The 5,754-nt window shown below is 33.9% G+C and overlaps 1 long non-coding RNA gene across 3 annotated transcripts; it reads left to right on the forward strand.

Annotated features, from left to right (window-relative positions):
• Positions 1 to 879: 879 nt before the first annotated feature.
• On the forward strand, positions 880 to 4,706 carry LOC113230124. 3 transcript variants are annotated; one of them, XR_003310456.1, is made up of 5 exons: positions 1,900 to 2,036; positions 2,121 to 2,203; positions 2,861 to 2,929; positions 3,423 to 3,526; positions 4,445 to 4,706. It is a non-coding gene; the product is annotated as an uncharacterized LOC113230124 (long non-coding RNA). The 3 variants fall into 3 exon arrangements; XR_003310458.1 differs by lacking the exons at positions 1,900 to 2,036; positions 2,861 to 2,929 and adding an exon at positions 880 to 892; XR_003310457.1 differs by lacking the exon at positions 2,861 to 2,929.
• Positions 4,707 to 5,754: the final 1,048 nt, after the last annotated feature.

Here is a 5,754-nt window from a genome sequence, read left to right on the forward strand (position 1 = left end):
AGTTTTCCCTATCTTTCCGAACTCTATCGTTTTGTTTTGTCATTTCAATACCAGATAGTTGAACTTGCACATATAAATACTTTAAGTCTCGAGTAACGAATCTCTCCTGCCAGGAGAGAGTTTAGGCCGTTTGGGTATAGTCCGCCATCCTGGCTTAATGTAGTTTGGGGACTACTCAGATCATGACTAGTAAAAGGAACATTTTAAGAATTTTATTATCAATTTATATAAAAGATTAAAGATAAAGAAATCGTAGAAAAACAATCTTAACATAACCTTTTCATATTACCTTATATATTAATATATTATATAATAGTTTACATCCCTGTGCTGTTACAGAAGCTTGAATCGCTTGGTATAAGGGGCATACAGCTTAAATTACTCGAAAACTACCTGGAGGACCGATCCCAATGTGTTAAAATAGGTGACATTCACAGTTCTGATCTGAAGTGCACTTCATTTGGAATTCCTCAAGGAAGTATTTTAGGACCAATACTTTTTCTGATTTACATTAATGACCTTTGTAACCTAGATTTACAAGGTGCAAAGATCATATCCTATGCTGATGATACTGTTCTACTCTTTTCTGCAAACTCTGACAAGGAGGTATACGACTATGCACAGCGTGGATTCAATATAGTAAATAACTGGCTCCAACATCATTTGCTAACACTAAATATGGATAAAACTTGTTTTATGCAATTCCATATGCGGAAATCAAAGTCATTTATATCTAACCCTAAACTATATGCTCACCATTGTTTTGAGCCTACTAACAACCAGTGTAAATGTCTGGACATTGCTATTACTAACAAGATAAAGTATTTAGGTGTTATATTAGATGATAACCTATCCTTTAAACACCATATCGAAGCACTAAGCGCCCGACTCCGTAAGTTAATGTTTGTGTTTAAAAAACTACGCGTTTCTGCTGATTTTAAAATAATCAGGCAAGTGTATTATGCATTATGCCAATCATTAATTACTTACTGCATTACATCATGGGGTGGTATAGCTAAAACTACTTTACTAATCATTGAAAGAGCCCAGCGAGCTGTCCTAAAGGTTTCTACCTACCGCCTTTTCCGTTACCCCATTGACCTTCTGTATAAGTCATGTAAAATATTAACTGTAAGGCAATTATTTATTAAGTCCACAGTCCTCAAACAGCACGTATTACTCCCATATATTACTGAAAACACTAATAAAAGACGAAAAGATATTGTCTGCCCCAAAATTATATCATCAAAACATACTTTTATTTCAAGATTTTTTGTGTTTCTTGTACCATTTTTGAACAATAAATTAAACGCCAAATATTCCATTTATAATTTCTGTTGCTTTAAGGTAAAGAAAATTCTCCAAGAAGCTCTTCAAAATATGTCCTATGAGGATACAGAGAATTTATTTATAATCGTAAAATAAATGTTGTCTTGTTGAAGTGTACATTTTTTTGATTGGAAATTTATTGTTTAATTGTTTAATTTTATTTCATAAGATTCTCCTAAAAAGTATTTATAATATTAATAGTATCCACGTTTATAATTAGTAGTATTTTTTACCTGAAATACAGGAATTTCCTAGTTCAGTCAGGTACATGTGTTATTTTTACATTAAATCGCATAAGTAGTCTTTAGTTTTCTCTGTACATTATGTTACTGAATAAACAATTTTATTATTATTTTATTATATTAGTTAACATATTCAGAAGGTGTGGTTGCAACCCGTTGTACCTATCGTGGTTCCATCGTGATCACCACAAAATGTAGTGGTCAAATACCATGAGCGCCACGACGCGACGCGGACTTCGTATTGTGATCTTTTTGAACTAGTGACAACCATAGATATAATATGAACAAATCGTGTCTATGGTCACAAAGAGTTCCGGCTATTTTTTTAAGTGCCGAGACACGAATAACAAGTTATGATTATTTTTAAAGAGACCACAAGGCGTCGTGGATATTTTTTCGCGCAATGATCACTTTCGTTCTTTGAACCTAACATATATACATATCTTATTGTATATATCGCAAAATGTAGGTAACACATTTTATGTATATAATCATTTTCATTCGCCGTTATAACATCAGTCTAGAAACTACATTTCTCGTTCTTTGCAGAATCATAATATGGACATTAGCTTATTAAGATGTGGTCAAACAAGCGATATGTAAATACCGGATATATTGAGCTCCAGATACAGGTAAATAGTTGTCATGACCATGTGAAATAGCAAATGGCCCTGTTAACTCTTTAATATTGTTAGTTCCTTATATAGATATATCGAGTGCATAAGCGGATACCTGCTATCACGTGCCATATGGCGATGGCGCCACAAATTGACACTATACCTTGACGTCTCTAAGTATCGTCATTATACAGGGATTACTTCCTGTATCACTCTAACCTGGAAATATAGTTATTTCCAGGTTAAAGTATCAGGGTAGGTACTTAAGCGCAAAAGATTGTCTATGTAGTGACAAATTAACCAGTTGTAACTTTAACTTGTATCGAATACATAAGTAGATACCTGCTATCGGGTACAATATGGCGATAGTGCCACAAATTGGCACTATACCTTAACGTCTCTAAGTATCGTCATTGTACAGGGTAAAAAAATATATCACTGTGACCTGGAATTATAGTTATGGTACTTAAGTACAAAAGATCATCTATGTAGTGACTACTTATACAGTTGTAACGTTAACTTATATTGAGTACATAAGTAGATAACTAGCACGGATGAAGGCGAGTAAAAATAAATGTATAAATAAATAAATAATAAATAAAATAAATAAAATTTTGTTCCCGGAATTATTAGTACTGATAATTGTTAAATAGAACGTTATTTAAATTGTAGCTCGGTCGGTTCGGACATCGGTAAGGTGCTAGTTAATGCTCCACAGCGGATGAATTTTCACATACTAAGGTAACACGTATAGACAAACGTAAGATTCATTTTAATACATCCAAACCTAAAAATATTATACTAAGAGCCAAGGATACAACACGTCACAGTGGGCTCGGCCAATGTATAAGGTCAAAAAATATTTGGATACGAGTCTTCCTCTTGGCATTGCGCAACTTATGCGATGTATAGTGCTCATTAGACAAGAGAAAGTCAACTATACGACGCGTACGAGCCGGAGTATTAGTGCAAACGAAACATGTCAAATCATCGCCGTTATATGCTTAATGTGCATTTTCTTCCAGACACTTTTGAAACATTGGTATGTTGGTAATGACCATAGTTTAGAATTTTCTGTTTAATTATTGTTGATGTTGATGAAAAAAAATATGCATGATTTTTTTGTTCGATTTTGGAATTCGTTTTGAAGGTCATTACCATAATTTTGTATGTATTTATTACATAAGCTCTTCAGACGTATCTGTTACAAGATTGTTTGCTCTCGCTTTTGCAGATTGCCAGAATTTTCTGTGTTTAAAGTCATATAATGACCATGTCTCAGTCAAGATGTCAGGGCCCCGCTCCAAATTCCTGCTGTGGCTACCTGTCTTCGCTCAGGTAAGTTTTGTCACGTCGCATATCATTTGCGACATCTCGCAAGACTGTAATCACATAATTGTTGTTGTTTATTAACATTTTGCATTCTGGAATGGTTATAGAATCTATTTTTAGAAAGGTTGATCGTATTTAGTTCAAAAATCAATTTTGTAATGAAACTACTATTTTTTTTGAGGTAATGTAGTGCCTAATTTAAAACAATACGTAGGTATAGTTTAGTTAGCATTAACATACTTGAAAGGCAAATAAGTGCTTTAATTTTAGGTGTGGTAGGCGTAATTTTCAATAAAGAAGAAGCGTGTGTATCGATAAAGTATTTTTTAAAGATTAACGTTTAAAAAAAATCTAGCTGGTGGCTATCCACCAGCTGGATTATTTTACTACTACATTATTTTCTGTCATTTTTTCCACGATAAACATTGGTTTATAGAAAATAATGTTTCATTCAAAGTTGTTTTTTATAATAATAACTTTATTGATAGCAATTAATATATGCTAGAAACACAGTGTAAATTTGTGATTAATTGTTGACCAGTTAGAAAACACTCAGAATCCACAATGGATTTAATCTGTGTAAGCGGGAAGTACTGCTGCTGTAACGGCGAACAAATATCAATCATATTGTTTAATGACATATGGCTTACGAGTATACCAGTGCGAAAGATGTAAGATATGTTAAAAAGCAGTTATTGCATTTAAAGGAGACTTAATGTTGGTTTGATTATTTAGGAGTAGTGTGTGTCATGAAAGTGGAGAGTGGGTGTTACGAGTATGTGCTTGGACTTGTTAAAATTACATAGGTACGTGTAAGTGAAATATTATAATAGTGTGATAAAATTATTTCTTTTGAGTCCTGCTTTGACAGGTTTTGTGACGCCTGCTTTAAAATGATTAACAAAATGTAATATTTTTAATCAGTACATAAAAACGGAGAGGCAATCGCCCGTCACGTAAATCTTAGCAAGTACAACAGAATCGGTGATCAGAGTTCGATGCCTGGACTTTGCACGCTTTGCACGCGCTGTCAACGGATCAAGGTGCAATGTAGCAGCGAGCAGTATTGTTTGCCATTTACTTTATGTTGTAATTACTGATAATCGATTTTTAATAAATTAGTTCTATATATTTTAATGTTCTTTGAACTTGTGTTTGTAAATTCGAAATATTTGTTTAGCGTTTGTAACACAAAGGAAATAAAACTGTTTTTGTCAAACCTATATCACGTATATTTGTTTTTTCAAACAAACCAACGATTCGGGCCCTTTACAGGTCTCATGGCCACAGCTGACTGCGTTCGAAAGTCATCAACCAATTATATCTAATATTTGAGTAAAAACTCGGGCGGGTTGATTGGGTTTTAACCCACTGCCCATCTCTAGGAATGCAAGTTTTATATTTCTTACATATTCCACTATTGTGATGTGAATATTTTTTTTTTAGGTGTATGTTACTCCGACATTTGTGAATCGATTCCGATGATTCTATTTTTGTTGGTAAGGAGGTACTTCCATAGCGGTCTCAATCAAATTTGAAGAAAAAGTGTGGGAAATTAGGGGATAAATCCGCTTTATTGAATTTCACCCACTTTCCGTTAACCGATTTCAGTAAAATTTGGCACATACATGTAATACCAATGGAAATTAAATATTATGGTGGCATAGAGCTGATCTAATGATGGAAATGGCAGACAGATGAGAGGAACCTCTACCTTGTGTTTGGGCTCATGTAATTCGTTTAGACGAGGACTTCCACTGTGTATTTCAGTTGTCGTCCAGGAGACCACGGCAACAAACATTGAAAGAGGATAAGCAAATCAGCTTTGCGGTCGATTTTTTTAATAAAAAAGATTAATTGGCTTTTGTTTGTTTTCGAAGAGACGTGAGTCGATGTCCGATGGCGTCGAGGACACCCTTCACTTTTGTAGTATTTTTGTCACAAATGTAATTCATAAAATAAGAAACCTATACTTCCTATCACAGCAAACACGGTAGATTTTATGTAACGTTCACTACTACCTCTTTACTACTTCACCTATTATATAAAATTTTTTGCGAAATGTGACTATGGTAGAAGTGTGTAATAACGAGTACAGTTTTCCCTATCTTTCCGAACTCTATCGTTTTGTTTTGTCACTTCAATACCAGATAGTTGAACTTGCATATATAAATACTTTAAGTTTCGAGTCACGAATAGTTTGCGACTCGGCCATCACACAAAGTAGCCTCTTA

Source organism: Hyposmocoma kahamanoa, unplaced genomic scaffold, assembly GCF_003589595.1.
Source record: "Hyposmocoma kahamanoa isolate Upper Pololo Valley unplaced genomic scaffold, ASM358959v1 63, whole genome shotgun sequence".
NCBI lineage: Eukaryota > Metazoa > Arthropoda > Insecta > Lepidoptera > Cosmopterigidae > Hyposmocoma > Hyposmocoma kahamanoa.